The sequence below is a fragment of the Ranitomeya imitator genome, chromosome 3, assembly GCF_032444005.1.
Source record: "Ranitomeya imitator isolate aRanImi1 chromosome 3, aRanImi1.pri, whole genome shotgun sequence".
NCBI classification, from domain to species: domain Eukaryota; kingdom Metazoa; phylum Chordata; class Amphibia; order Anura; family Dendrobatidae; genus Ranitomeya; species Ranitomeya imitator.
Genome location: NC_091284.1, coordinates 568063819 through 568078448, shown reverse-complemented (window position 1 = coordinate 568078448; position 14630 = coordinate 568063819).

Sequence of the window (14630 nt, the reverse complement as noted above, 5' to 3'; positions counted from 1 at the left end):
GAGCTTCCAGCAAGCAAGACAACAATAAAAATAGCAAGCTGGACAGAAAAATAGCAAACCAAAGAAATACAAGCTGGAACTTAGCTTCTGCTGGGAAGACAGGACACAAGAACGATCCAGGAGAGAACTAGACCAATACTGGAACATTGACAGCTGGCCTGGAGCAAAGATCTAAGTGGAGTTAAATAGAGCAGCAGCTAACGAATTAACCTCGTCACCTGTGGAAGGAAACTCAGAAACACCCACCAGAGGAAGTCCATGGACAGAACCAGCCGAAGTACCATTCATGACCACAGGAGGGAGCCTGACAACAGAATTCACAACAGTACCCCCCCTTGAGGAGGGGTCACCGAACCCTCACCAGAGCCCCCTGGCCGACCAGGATGAGCCAAATGAAAGGCACGAACCAGATCGGCAGCATGAACATCAGAGGCAAAAACCCAGGAATTATCTTCCAGACCATAACCCTTCCACTTGACCAGGTACTGGAGTTTCCGTCTCGAAACACGAGAATCCAAAATCTTCTCCACCACATACTCCAACTCCCCCTCAACCAACACCGGGGCAGGAGGATCAACGGATGGAACCACAGGCGCCACGTATCTCCGCAATAACGACCTATGGAACACATTATGGATGGCAAAAGAAGCAGGAAGGGCCAAACGAAATGACACAGGATTGAGAACCTCAGAAATCGTATATGGACCAATGAAACGAGGCTTAAACTTAGGGGAGGAAACCTTCATAGGAACATAACGAGACGACAACCAAACCAAATCCCCAACACGAAGTCGGGGACCCACACAGCGCCGGCGGTTAGCGAAACGTTGAGCCTTCTCCTGGGACAATGTCAAATTGTCCACCACATGAGTCCAAATCTGCTGCAACCTATCCACCACAGTATCCACACGAGGAAAGTCAGAAGACTCAACCTGCCCTGAAGAGAAACGAGGATGGAAACCAGAATTGCAGAAAAACGGTGAAACCAAAGTAGCCGAGCTGGCCCGATTATTAAGGGCAAACTCAGCCAAAGGCAAAAAGGACACCCAATCATCCTGATCAGCAGAAACAAAGCATCTCAGATATGTTTCCAAAGTTTGATTAGTACGTTCGGTTTGGCCATTTGACTGAGGATGGAAAGCCGAGGAAAAAGACAAATCAATGCCCATCCTAGCACAAAGGGATCGCCAAAACCTCGAAACAAACTGGGAACCTCTGTCAGAAACGATGTTCTCCGGGATACCATGTAAACGAACCACATGCTGGAAAAATAATGGCACCAAATCAGAGGAGGAAGGCAATTTAGAGAAAGGTACCAAATGGACCATCTTAGAATAGCGATCACAAACCACCCAAATGACCGACATCTTTTGAGAGACGGGGAGATCCGAAATAAAATCCATAGAAATATGCGTCCAGGGCCTCTTCGGGACCGGCAAGGGCAAAAGCAACCCACTGGCACAAGAACAGCAGGGCTTAGCCCGAGCACAAGTCCCACAGGACTGCACAAAAGAACGCACATTCTGTGACAAAGACAGCCACCAGAAGGATCTAGCCACCAAATCTCTGGTACCAAAGATTCCAGGATGCCCAGCCAACACCGAACAATGAATCTCAGAGATAACTCTACTAGTCCATCTATCAGGGACAAACAGTTTCTCCGCTGGGCAACGGTCAGGTCTATCAGCCTGAAATTTTTGCAGCACCCGCCGCAAATCAGGGGAGATGGCAGACAAAATTACCCCCTCTTTGAGAATACCCGCCAGCTCAGGAAACACCCGGAGAGTCAGGCACAAAACTCCTTGACAGGGCATCAGCCTTCACATTCTTAGAGCCCGGAAGATACGAAACCACAAAATCAAAACGGGAGAAAAATAACGACCATCGAGCCTGTCTCGGATTCAACCGTTTGGCAGACTCAAGATAAGTCAAATTCTTGTGATCTGTCAAGACCACCACCCGATGCTTGGCTCCTTCCAGCCAATGACGCCACTCCTCGAATGCCCACTTCATGGCCAACAACTCACGATTACCAACATCATAGTTATGCTCAGCAGGCAAAAATTTTCTAGAAAAGAAAGCACATGGCTTCATCACCGAGCCATCAGAACTTCTTTGCGACAAAACAGCCCCTGCTCCAATCTCAGAAGCATCAACCTCAACCTGAAACGGAAGAGAAACATCTGGCTGGCACAACACAGGGGCAGAAGAAAAACGACGCTTCAACTCCTGAAAAGCCTCCACAGCTGCAGAAGACCAATTGACCACATCAGCACCCTTCTTGGTCAAATCAGTCAACGGTTTAGCGACAGTAGAAAAATTAGCGATGAAGCGCCGATAAAAATTAGCAAAGCCCAGGAACTTTTGCAGGCTCTTCACAGATGTCGGCTGAGTCCAATCGTAAATGGCCTGGACTTTAACAGGGTCCATCTCGATAGTAGAAGGGGAAAAAATGAACCCCAAAAATGAAACCTTCTGAACTCCAAAGAGACACTTTGACCCCTTCACAAACAAGGAATTCGCACGAAGGACCTGGAACACCATTCTGACCTGCTTCACATGAGACTCCCAATCATCCGAAAAGACCAAAATATCATCCAAATACACAATCAGGAATTTATCCAGGTACTCTCGGAAGATGTCATGCATAAAGGACTGAAATACTGATGGAGCATTGGAAAGCCCGAATGGCATAACCAGGTACTCAAAATGGCCCTCGGGCGTATTAAATGCTGTTTTCCATTCATCGCCTTGTTTAATACGCACAAGATTATACGCCCCTCGAAGATCTATCTTGGTGAACCAACTAGCCCCTTTAATACGAGCAAACAAAACAGACAGCAACGGCAAAGGATACTGAAATTTGACTGTAATTTTATTAAGAAGGCGGTAATCAATACAAGGTCTCAAAGAACCATCCTTCTTGGCCACAAAAAAGAACCCTGCTCCTAACGGTGATGACAACGGGCGAATATGGCCTTTCTCCAAGGATTCCTTTATATAACTCCGCATAGCAGCGTGTTCTGGCACAGATAAATTGAACAATCGGCCCTTAGGAAACTTACTACCAGGAATCAAATTAATTGCACAATCGCAATCCCTATGAGGAGGTAGGGCACTGGCTTTGGGCTCATCAAATACATCCTGAAAATTCGACAAAAACTCTGGAACTTCAGAAGGAGTGGAAGACGAAATAGACAAAATGGAACATCACCATGTACCCCCTGGCAACCCCAGCTGGACACAGACAAAGATTTCCAGTCCAATACTGGATTATGAACCTGTAGCCAAGGCAACCCCAAAACGACCACATCCTGCAGATTATGCAACACCAGAAAGCGGATATCCTCCTGATGTGCAGGAGCCATGCACATGGTCAATTGGGTCCAGTACTGAGGCTTATTCTTGGCCAAAGGCGTAGCATCAATTCCTCTCAATGGAATAGGATACTGCAAGGGCTCCAAGAAAAAACCACAGTGCCTAGCATACTCCAAGTCCATCAAATTCAGGGCAGCGCCTGAATCCACAAATGCCATAACAGAATAGGATGACAAAGAGCAAATCAGAGTAACAGACAATAGAAATTTAGACTGTACCGTACCAATGGTGGCAGACCTAGCAAAACGCCTAGTGCGCTTAGGACAATTGGAGATAGCATGAGTGGAATCACCACAGTAAAAACATAGCCCATTCCGACGTCTGTGTTCTTGCCGTTCAGCTCTGGTCAAAGTCCTATCACATTGCATAGGCTCAGGCCCATGCTCAGATAGTACCGCCAAATGGTGCACAGCTTTACGCTCACGCAAGCGTCGATCGATCTGAATGGCTAAGGACATAGACTCATTCAGACCAGCAGGCATGGGAAACCCCACCATGACATCCTTAAGGGCTTCAGAGAGACCCTTTCTGAAGATTGGTGCCAGGGCACATTCATTCCACTGAGTGAGCACAGACCACTTTCTAAACTTCTGACAATATATCTCCACTTCATCCTGACCCTGACACAGAGCCAGCAAGATTTTCTCTGCCTGATCCACTGAATTAGGTTCGTCATAAAGCAATCCAAGCCCCAGGAAAAACGCATCAACATCACGCAATGCCGGATCTCCTGGCGCAAGGGAAAATGCCCAGTCTTGAGGGTCACCACGTAACAAAGAAATAATGATCTTTACTTGTTGAACAGGGTCACCTGAGGAGCGAGGTTTCAAGGCAAGAAACAATTTACAATTATTTTTGAAATTCAAGAACTTAGATCTATCACAAAAAACAAATCAGGAATTGGAATCCTAGGCTCTGACATCGGATTCTGAACCACAAAATCTTGAATGTTTTGTACCCTTGTAGTGAGATTATCCATCCAAGAGGACAGACCTTGACTGTCCATGTTTACACCAGTGTCCTGAACCACCCAGAGGTAAAGGGGAAATGAGAGACAAAAAACACTGCAAAGAAAAAAAAATGGTCTCAGAACTTCTCTTATCCCTCTATTGAGATGCATTAGTACTTTGGGCCACCTGTACTGTTATGACCTAGTGGTCAGGACAACAATGGACCTAGTGGTTAAGAGCACACGGAATGACCTGATAGTTTCTGATAATAAGGACGAGCTCTGGGACGTGGGAACTCTGCTGACCGCAATCCCTAATCCTATCAAACACACTAGAAATAGCCGTGGATTGCGCCTAACGCTCCCTATGCAACTCGGCACAGCCTAAGGAACTAGCTAGCCCTGAAGATAGAAAAATAAAGCCTACCTTGCCTCAGAGAAATTCCCCAAAGGAAAAGGCAGCCCCCCACATATAATGACTGTGAGTAAAGATGAAAATACAAACATAGAGATGAAATAGATTTAGCAAAGTGAGGCCCGACTTACTGAACAGACCTGAGGATAGGAAAGGTTACTTTGCGGTCAGCACAAAAACCTACAAAAAGACCACGCAGAGGGCGCAAAAAGACCCTCCGCACCGACTCACGGTGCGGAGGCGCTCCCTCTGCGTCCCAGAGCTTCCAGCAAGCAAGACAACAATAAAAATAGCAAGCTGGACAGAAAAATAGCAAACCAAAGAAATACAAGCTGAAACTTAGCTTCTGCTGGGAAGACAGGACACAAGAACGATCCAGGAGAGAACTAGACCAATACTGGAACATTGACAGGTGGCCTGGAGCAAAGATCTAAGTGGAGTTAAATAGAGCAGCAGCTAACAAATTAACCTCGTCACCTGTGGAAGGAAACTCAGAAACACCCACCAGAGGAAGTCCATGGACAGAACCAGCCGAAGTACCATTCATGACCACAGGAGGGAGCCCGACAACAGAATTCACAACAGACTCCCCCCACAGGGCCGTGGTCACCACTTGGCGCAGGCACCCGTGTGAGTGCCGTTTGCTTGTACAGGTGGGTGTGCCCACTTTTGGGCGACGGCACTGGCACAGGGTCCCTCATAGTACAATGAAGTGTCTCTGACGGTGGTTTTGCACACCCAACCTCAGACATACCGTCGTAATATGAGGGGCCCTGTGCCAGTACCGCCGCCCATGAGAGAGTGTTCCCCCCAGCTCGAACAGTGCTCTACCACTTGCAATACTTACCTCTCCCTACTCCACCACTGTGTAGTCTGTGCTGTTAAATCCTTCATTGGCCCTGCCTATACAAATTTGTTGAAATGATAGATGATAGTTAAAATATACAGGGGCCCTGGCCTCCATTTAGACCATTTAATACTTTGCACATACTACAACTGTCTCAGCAGAGGAGCCCACCCCAGTACCTAGCTATGCTACCTGGTTAGTCCTGTTACCAATTTTGAACTGCATTTAGCCTACTTTTTTATTTAAGGCCTACTAAGTCTGTGTGAGCCTCTCATAATAGTTGTCCTTCACTGAAAAAAGCTATGCCGCCTGTGTACTCCTCTTACCAATATTGAATAGCAATTAGCCTGCTTTTTTATTTTAGGCCTACTAAGTCTGTGTGAGCCTCTCATAACAGTTGTCCTCCTCTGCTGAACAAAGCAATTACGCCTTTGTACTCCTGTTACCAATTTTGAACTGCATTTAGCCTACTTAGTTACTTGGGCCTAGTAACTGTGTGAGCCTCTAATAACAGTTGTCCTCCTCCGCTGAAAAAAGCTATGCCGCCTGTGTACTCCTCTTACCAATTTTGAACTGCATGCAGCCTACTTTTTTATTTTAGGCCTACTAAGTCTGTGTGAGCCTCTCATAACAGTTGTCCTCCTCCGCTGAACAAAGCTAAGCTGCCTGTTATTCCTGTTACCAATTTTGATCTGCTTTGAGACAACTTTTTTATTTTAGGCCTACTAAGTCTGTCTGCGCCACTTATTACAGCGGTCCTCCATTGAACAAAGCTAAGCCGCCTGTTTTCTCCTGCTACCAATTTTGAACTGCTTTGAGCCAACTTTTTTTATTTTAGGCCTACTATCTACTAAGTCTGTCTGCGCTACTCAATACAGCTGTCCTCCATTGAACAAAGCTAAGCTACCTGTTTTCTCCTGTTACCAATTTTGAACTGCTTTGAGCCAACTTTTTTATTTTAGGCCAACTAAGTCTGTCTGCGCCTCTCATTACAGCTGTCCTCCATTGAACAAAGCTATGCCACCTCTGTACTCCAGTTACCAATTTTGAACTGCATTTAGCCTACTTATTTATTTAGGCCTACTAACTGTGTCTGTCTCCCATTACAGTTGTCCTCCACTGAGCAAGGCTGAACCTCAATTTTCACGTTTTCAGATATTAAACTGCATTTGGCCTACTTGTTTGGTTGGGCCTACTAACGGTGTCTGCCGCTCCTTGCTTTTCTCCTCCAATGAACAAAGCTGAGTCTCAATTTTCACCGTTTCAGATATTAAACTGCATTTGGCCTACTTGTTTGGTTGGGCCTACTAACGGTGTCTGCCGCTCCTTGCTTTTCTCCTCCACTGAAAAAAGCTGAGCCTCAATTTTCACCATTTCAGATATTAAACTGCATTTGGCATACTTGTTTGGTTGGGCCTACTAACGGTGTCTGCCGCTCCTTGCTTTTCCCCTCCACTCAACAAAGCTGAGCCTCAATTTTCACCATTTCAGATATTAAACTGCATTTGGCCTATCTGTTTGGTTGGGCCTTCTAACGGTGTCTGCTGCTGCTTGTTGTTCTCCTCCACTGAACAAAGCTGAGCCTCAATTTTCACCCTGTTTCAGATATTAAACTGCATTTGGCCTACTTGTTTGGTTGGGCCTACTAACGGTGTCTGCCGCACCTTTCTTTTCTCATCCACTGAACAAAGCTGAGCCGCCTATTTACTCCTGTTACCAATTTTGAACTGCATTTGGCCCACTTTATTACTTGGGCCTACTAACTGTGTTTGCCACTCATTACAGTTGTCCTCCCCGAACAAAGCAATGCCGCCTTAGTCCTATTACCACTTTGGAACTGCATTTAGCCTACTTTATTATTTGGGCCTATATCTGTGTTTCCTCCTCATCCTTCCCATTGGCCAGCCACTGCTAGATGAGTCTGCTGGTAGATTGACCCAGACCACTACATTCCACTTGCACTCTACACAGCCAGAATCTGACCCTGCTGAAAGTCAGGTTTCCCTTCCCGCATACTATACCACCTTACACGGGGACAAAGAGGAAGGTGCAGATGAAAGTGCAGGTTCCTTTATCAGGTGGGGGCATACTCATTGGCACTGGCACAGGACCCCTCATAGTACGCAAAAGTGTCTCTGGCAGTAGGAGGTGCCGCCCGCCATCAAACACACCGCCGTACTATGAGGGGCCCTGTGCCAGTGCCAACTAGTGCCCCCCCTGCTTGCTCAGGATCACAGCACTTGCAAAGTTGAAATACTTACCTCTCCCTGCTCCACCGCCGTAACGTATTCCGCATTTCCTGGGCCCACAAAAATCTTGAGCCAGCCCTACCCCCCCACAACTTTAGCCAAATGAGCCCATGTTTTCAATGCCTAACTATTATTATAAAGTAAATTAAGATTAACAAGCTTAAGAAATAAGAGTTGATGTTTTTGGCATTAAAATGGGCACTGTAGGTGTTTTCCAGTCCTCCACTCACTGCAGACTTTGATTCCTCATTGACTTGCATTAGGTTTCGTGTTTCGGTCGGCCCCCGACTTTTCGCAATAATCGGCCGACTTCACCCAACCCGACTTTTGACAAAGTCGGGTTTTGCGAAACCCGACTCGATCCTAAAAAAGTAAAAGTCGCTCAACTCTAATGCTGACTAGTGTATCATCTGCACTCGCCATCCGCATGAAATCATCAAAGGCATGCAAAACCTGGCAGACATCCTTCATAGTGGCCCACTCAGTGGTTGTGAAGTCTGAACGACGCGCAGTGCGACTTCTTTGCGTCTGATGCAGCTGGTACTCCATTACTGCTTGCTGCTGCTCACACAACCGCTCCAACATATGTAACGTGGAATTCCACCTGGTGGGTAGGTCACATATGATGCAATGTTCCGGAAGGCGGAATCGGAGCTGCAGAGCTGCAATGCGCGATCTTGCCATGCTGGAACGCTGCAAGTGAACACACTCTAGGCGGACCTTGTGCAGCAGTGCATCAAGATCCAGATAGTCCCTCAAAAAACTCTGCACGACCAAGTTGAGCACATGTGCCAGACATGGCATGTGAGTGAGGTTGCCTAGGGCCAGAGCTGCCACCAGATTTCAGTCATTGTCACACACTACCATGCCTGGCTGGAGATTCGCTGGCACAAACCACACATCGCTCTCCTGCTTGATGGCATTCCAGAGCTCCTGCGCTGTGTGGCTTCGATTCCCCAAAGAACTTAATTTCAATATGGCCTGTTGATGTTTGGCCACGGCTGTGCTCATATCGGTCGTAACAGGTAAATGTTCATGGGTCCATGTGGAGGTGGACTGTGACGGCTCCTGCAGCGATGATTCTGAGGAAGTTGAGTATGAGGATGAGGCAATGTGTACAGACTGGATTCCTGCAATCCTTGGAGTTGGCAGAACATGCCCTGTGCCATTCGCACGATCTGTACCCAGCTCCACAACATTAACCCAATGGGCAGTGAGGGAAAGGTATTGCCCCTGTCCATGGTGACTGGGCCATGCATCGGTGGTGAGGTGGACCTTGCTACTGACGGCATTCAGTAGCACGTGTTTTATGTGTCCCTCCACATGCTTTTGCAGGGCAGGGATGGCTTGCCTGCTGAAATAAAAGCGGCTGGGCACATTGTATTGTGGGACTACCAATGCCATCAAGTTACGGAAGGTGTCAGTCTCCACCAGCCTGAATGACAGCATTTCAAGGGACAGTAGTTTTGCAATGCCAGCATTCAGAGCTTGTGCTCGGGGGTGGTTTGCCGAGAATGGCCGCCTTTTCTCCCATGCCTGTGCTACCGATGGCTGCAGAGTGGGCTGGGAGTGTGAGGATGACTGGGAACGTGGTGATGTGGGTGGAATTACACTGGGTCTCTGGACAACAGTGCCAGAGGTTCTTCCATGGCGATCCTGTGAGGAAGCCGAACCAGCTGTGTGTGAGCTGGAGGAAAGAGGCAACAACACAAGCTGAAGAGGTGGTAGGTGCCGCTATAGGTTGGCCTAGGTCTTCAGTGTGTTTTTGTAACTCCACCGCTTGGTCCGCACATGTTTCCACATATTTGTGGTATTGAGGTTGCTGACACTTTTCCCTCTTTTGACTTTCTGATGACACACCTTGCATTTGACTAAGCAAATGTCATCTGCAATTGTGTCAAAAAAGGACCAGGCACTGCAGGTCTTGGGAGTGCCCATTTTGGCTTTTGGAAGAGCCATGCTCCGAATGGGTGCCAAAGTGGAGGCTACAGGCACCGCAGTCTTCCCCCTCCCTCTTTCTCTTTGGGCCGTTTGAGGAATCTCTTCCTCAGAGCTGCTCCCACCACCTTCCTGTACCTCAAGCCACGATGGGTCAAGGACCTCATCATCTACACTACCCTCTTCCACCAACTGCTTTTCCTGGGTAGTCTCAGCAGCACAGTACGCATCAGAAAGTGGCACCTGATTCTCATCATCAGATGCGTACTGAGGTGTGCTGACGGGAGGCACTGGCCCACCTGCCTCTTCAGACTCAGAGAGACAAAGCTGTTGGGCATCACTGCATACTGCCTCTTCTTCAATTTCTCCAATGCTGCTTGGCTGGCCCCCTCTTTCCAAGCCAAGAGATTCAGAGAACAGAAGTAGAGATGGCTCCTGTCCTGGGCTCTCTGACTGCCTGGGCAATTTGGCAGGTGGTGAAGAGACAGATGGGTCCTCTCCAGTGCTCTTTGCCTGAGAGGATGTGGCACTAATAGAAGTCGATGTGTTAGCTGCCATCAATCCGACAACGGCTTCAATTTGTTCTTCCCGCAGAAGTGGGTACAGTGATTTCCTACAAAGCTGCGCATGAAGGACTGTTCCCTGCTGAAATTGGGTGATGATGAGTCACCGGTGCCCGCAGCAGGCACAGAATCCCCACATCGTCTCCCTGCAGAAACTCCACGCCCACGACCACGTGCCTTACTCCCTGCCTTCTTCATCTTGGTAGACTGATAAAGATAGGCAGAAAAGTACTAAGGGCTTAGTGTGCTTATTCCTGATCTGCTCCTAACAGGTATAAGAAATACTAATTTTCTAAAGTGTGGACTAGACTTTTATATGAGCTAATGTGGCCTACACAACTGTAAAGTGGTGTGTTTGGTGAACTTTATTTTTTTTTTTTTGCAGAACAGACTACAGAGTGAGCTGCACTCACACACAGACCGTGCAGACAGCCGTGAAAGACAAGATTGCCTTGCGCAGGCGTGCACTACGGAGGACAGAGAAAGAAGTTCAATCCAATATTGCGGCCAGCATGCAGCCAGCGTGTAAGGAAAGGGTGAATCAAACACCTGAAAACTCCGCCCATATGACCGAAAACCGATCCCGCCAAATTCAGGTGACAGGTTCCCTTTAAAACCTGTGGGGATGGTTAGAGAAGTATCCTCATCCAATTTTCTGCCAGTGTTGGTAGAGGGTCAGCTGTAGTACAAGTTAGGGCACATCATTGATTTATTGTAGGTGCGCCAGAGGCTTCAGTACCTAATACATTGGAAGGAATATTTTCTTGAGGATTGGTCATGGGTTCCGGCCAGTTCTGTGCACACTGATTGACTGGTGTGGGCTTTTCATGCCAGATACCCTGAGAATCCTGGGGGTCCAGTGGCCCCCTATTAAGATGGGGGTACTGTCATTGTATAGGACATGGTTCATGTCCTGCTCTCTCAGGGTTAATATTGCTGGCCTCTCTTTGGATCTGGGAGGGGTATTTATAAACACTTCAGACTAGGATTCCCTGTCAGCTACACTTTCGTTTAGTCTGTGTGTCTGACCCCTTGAGTGTGTGCTCTGTTTGCATTTGCTTGTTTTGCTCTCCGTGCTTTACTCTGCTTGTTTGTTCTGTTGGCTTTCTGACTTTTGGCTCCCATTCTGACTTTCCCTCCACCTCACCCTTCTGTTACCTTGTTATCTCCTGGTTTTGATCTTGGCGCGTTTAACTACTCTCCAGTGTATATTGTCTCCCCTGCACCCGGACGTCTGGTGCTGCCATTGCCCACCTTGTCACGTGGTTCAGGTCCTGTTTGCTATCCGGTGAATTCCCCACCGCTCTGCTCTCAGCTCCCTTGCTGCAGCACGCAGTTCTCATAGCAGCAGTTATACCCAGGAGTCGTGACAGCAGTACAGAACTTAAATATAGCAAAGTTAATTGTTTTCAATTAACAGAATTTTTATTAATTCATGCAGTATAATGTCACCAACCGATAAGCAACACAAATATTTCTAATTGGCCTAGAATTTTTAACAAATCAAAATGGTTAACTAAGATGTACTAAGACTCGTATTATCATTATAAGGTCTCCAAAACATTATAATATTATTGTTCTTTTTTGCATGGGTCTGTAACAGGGTTCTCATAGAGTTGCATGGGGTCTCTACTGTATTCATGCCGAGACACGAGGAGGCCTTTAATTAATAAATTTAATTCTGTAAAAATCTGTCAGAAAATACTTTTGTCATGTTTTACTAGATGTTTTTTTGTCATGTTTTATGGATGTTGCATTGAAAAAAATATTTCATCTAAATGTATTTGCTTTTATGTGACAATATCACTATAAATTAAGGCTTCCAACAGAGTCTGTTCAATAGCAAACAGAAGCTATGTGGCTCAGTGCTTGCCAGGAACATGTAAACGGTTACCCCTCATCTACATGAGCCCATATAGAACACCAGTTTAAGTGAACACTTCTATTTAACCAGAAAAATGTCAATGTCAGGTTATCTTTTCTGAAAATTCTACATTATTTGCTTGGTAATTAATGAATAAAGTGACATTTGTGTATAATGATTCTTTTAAGAGTATAATATAGGTACAGTTGTGCTCAAACATTTACATACCCCAGCAGAATTTTTGCTTTCTTGGCCTTTTTTCAGAGAATATGAATGATAGCACCAAAACTTTTCCTCCACTCATGGTTAGTGGTTGGGTGAAGCTACAGTATTTCTTGTCAAACTACTGTGTTTTCTCTTTTTAAATCATAATGACAACCAAAAACATCAAAATGACCCTGATGAAAAGTTCACATACCCTGGTGATTTTGGCCTGATACTATGCACAGAAGTTGACTCAAATGGGTTTGAATGGCTACTAAAGGTAACATCCTGACCTGTGACCTCTTTGCTTGTAATCAGTGTGTGTGCATAAAAGCTGTGTGAGTTTCCGTATCCAGACAAACTCTTGCATCTTTCATCCAGCTACTGACATTACTGGATTGTGAGCTATGGGGAAAGCAAAAGAATTGTCAGTGGATCTATGGGAAAAGGTAGTTGAACTGTATAAAACAGGAAAGGGATACAAAAAGATATCCAAGCAACTGATAATGCCAGTCAGCAGCATTTAAACTGTGATTTACAAATGTAAAATCAGTGGCAAACAAAAATATAATTCACAATTGCCAGGAAATTTGTTTGGAATGCAAAGAAAACCACACGAATAACATCACCTGAAATACAGGACTCTGAAAATTATCGGTTTTGCTGTTTCAAAATGCACAATAAGGAGGCACTTGAAGGAAAAATAGGCTGCATGGTCAAGTCACCAGAAGAAAGCCACTACTGAATAAATGCCACAAAGTATCTCACCGACAATACGCAAAACACAGATAAGCCATAAAACTTCTGGATCAAGGTAATTTGGAGGGATGAGCCCAAAATTTAACTTTTTGGCCACAACCATAATTGTTACATTTGGAGAGAGGTCAACAAGGCCTATGATGAAAATAACAACATTCCTACTGTAAAGCATGGAGGTGGATCGCTGATGTTTTGGGGATGTGTGAGCTACAAAGGCACAGAAAACTTGGTCAAAGTTTAAGGAAAAATGAATGCTGAATATTATCAGCAAATCCTGGAGGCAAATTTGCACTCATCAGCCCAGAAGCTGGGCGCCTGGGACATACTTGGAACTTCCAACATGACAACGATCCAAAACACAAGGCCAAGTCGACCTGTCATTGGCTATAGCAGAGCAAAGAGAAGGTTCTGGAGTGGCCATCTCAGTCTCCTGACCTCAATATCATTGAGCCACTCTGGTGAGATCTCAAGCATGCAATTCATGCTAGACAGACGAGGAATTTACAGGAACTGGAGGCTTTTTGCCAAGAAGAGTGGGCAGGTTTACCATCTGAGAAAATAAAGACCCTCATCCACAACTACCACAAAAGACTTCAAGCTGTCATTTATGTCAGAGGGGGCAATGCACGGTATTAAGTAATGGGTTATGTGAACTTTTAATCAGGGTCATTTGGATGTTTTGGGTTGTCATTATGATTTGAAAAGAGAAAATACAGTAGTTTGACAATAAATGGCTTCACCCAACCACTAACCATGAGTGGAGAAAAAGTTTTGTGTTATTCATATTCTCTGAAAAAAGGTCAAGAAAGCAAACATTCTGCCATGGTATGTAAACTTTTGATCACAACTGTATGTTACTTCGACGACAGCACTACTTGGGCAGTTTCAGAGTGTATAGCGGCACGCACCCCAATCTGACCACACTTTTTTGTATGGTATGTCTATCTGTTTAATGCAATCATCACTTTAAATATAGCTAAAAGAATGAAGTAATTGACAAAAAGCATGATAACAGATATTTATATGCCTCAATTTTGTATTGTTTCCATGTGCCCTTCAAAATAATGTGGAGACACAAAAAAGAAAATAGTGCTCTGATAAATGAATGTCTGAAAATGTGAGACAGTAACTTGAGCCAAAATAAATAATTTTGGTCTTTCACATGAACATGAAAGAACACAAGAAAGAATGTCTTATATATGCCAGCGTTAATCCAAATCTCAGCACACCTGATAGTATTATTAATTAATGGCTTGAAGATACTGTCATTCAGTTGCTATATTAGCAAACAATATCTCCTCTTCTTTGTCCATATTCTAAAAAATAAAATGTAATAAATGGACAAAAATTTAGGTTGATAAGGCTATATTAAATTAATGTATAATATTTTATGTTCACACTATAGTACTGTTTGTGTACTTTATGAGGCAACCAAACAGAAATGTCCTCATTTACAATTTGCAC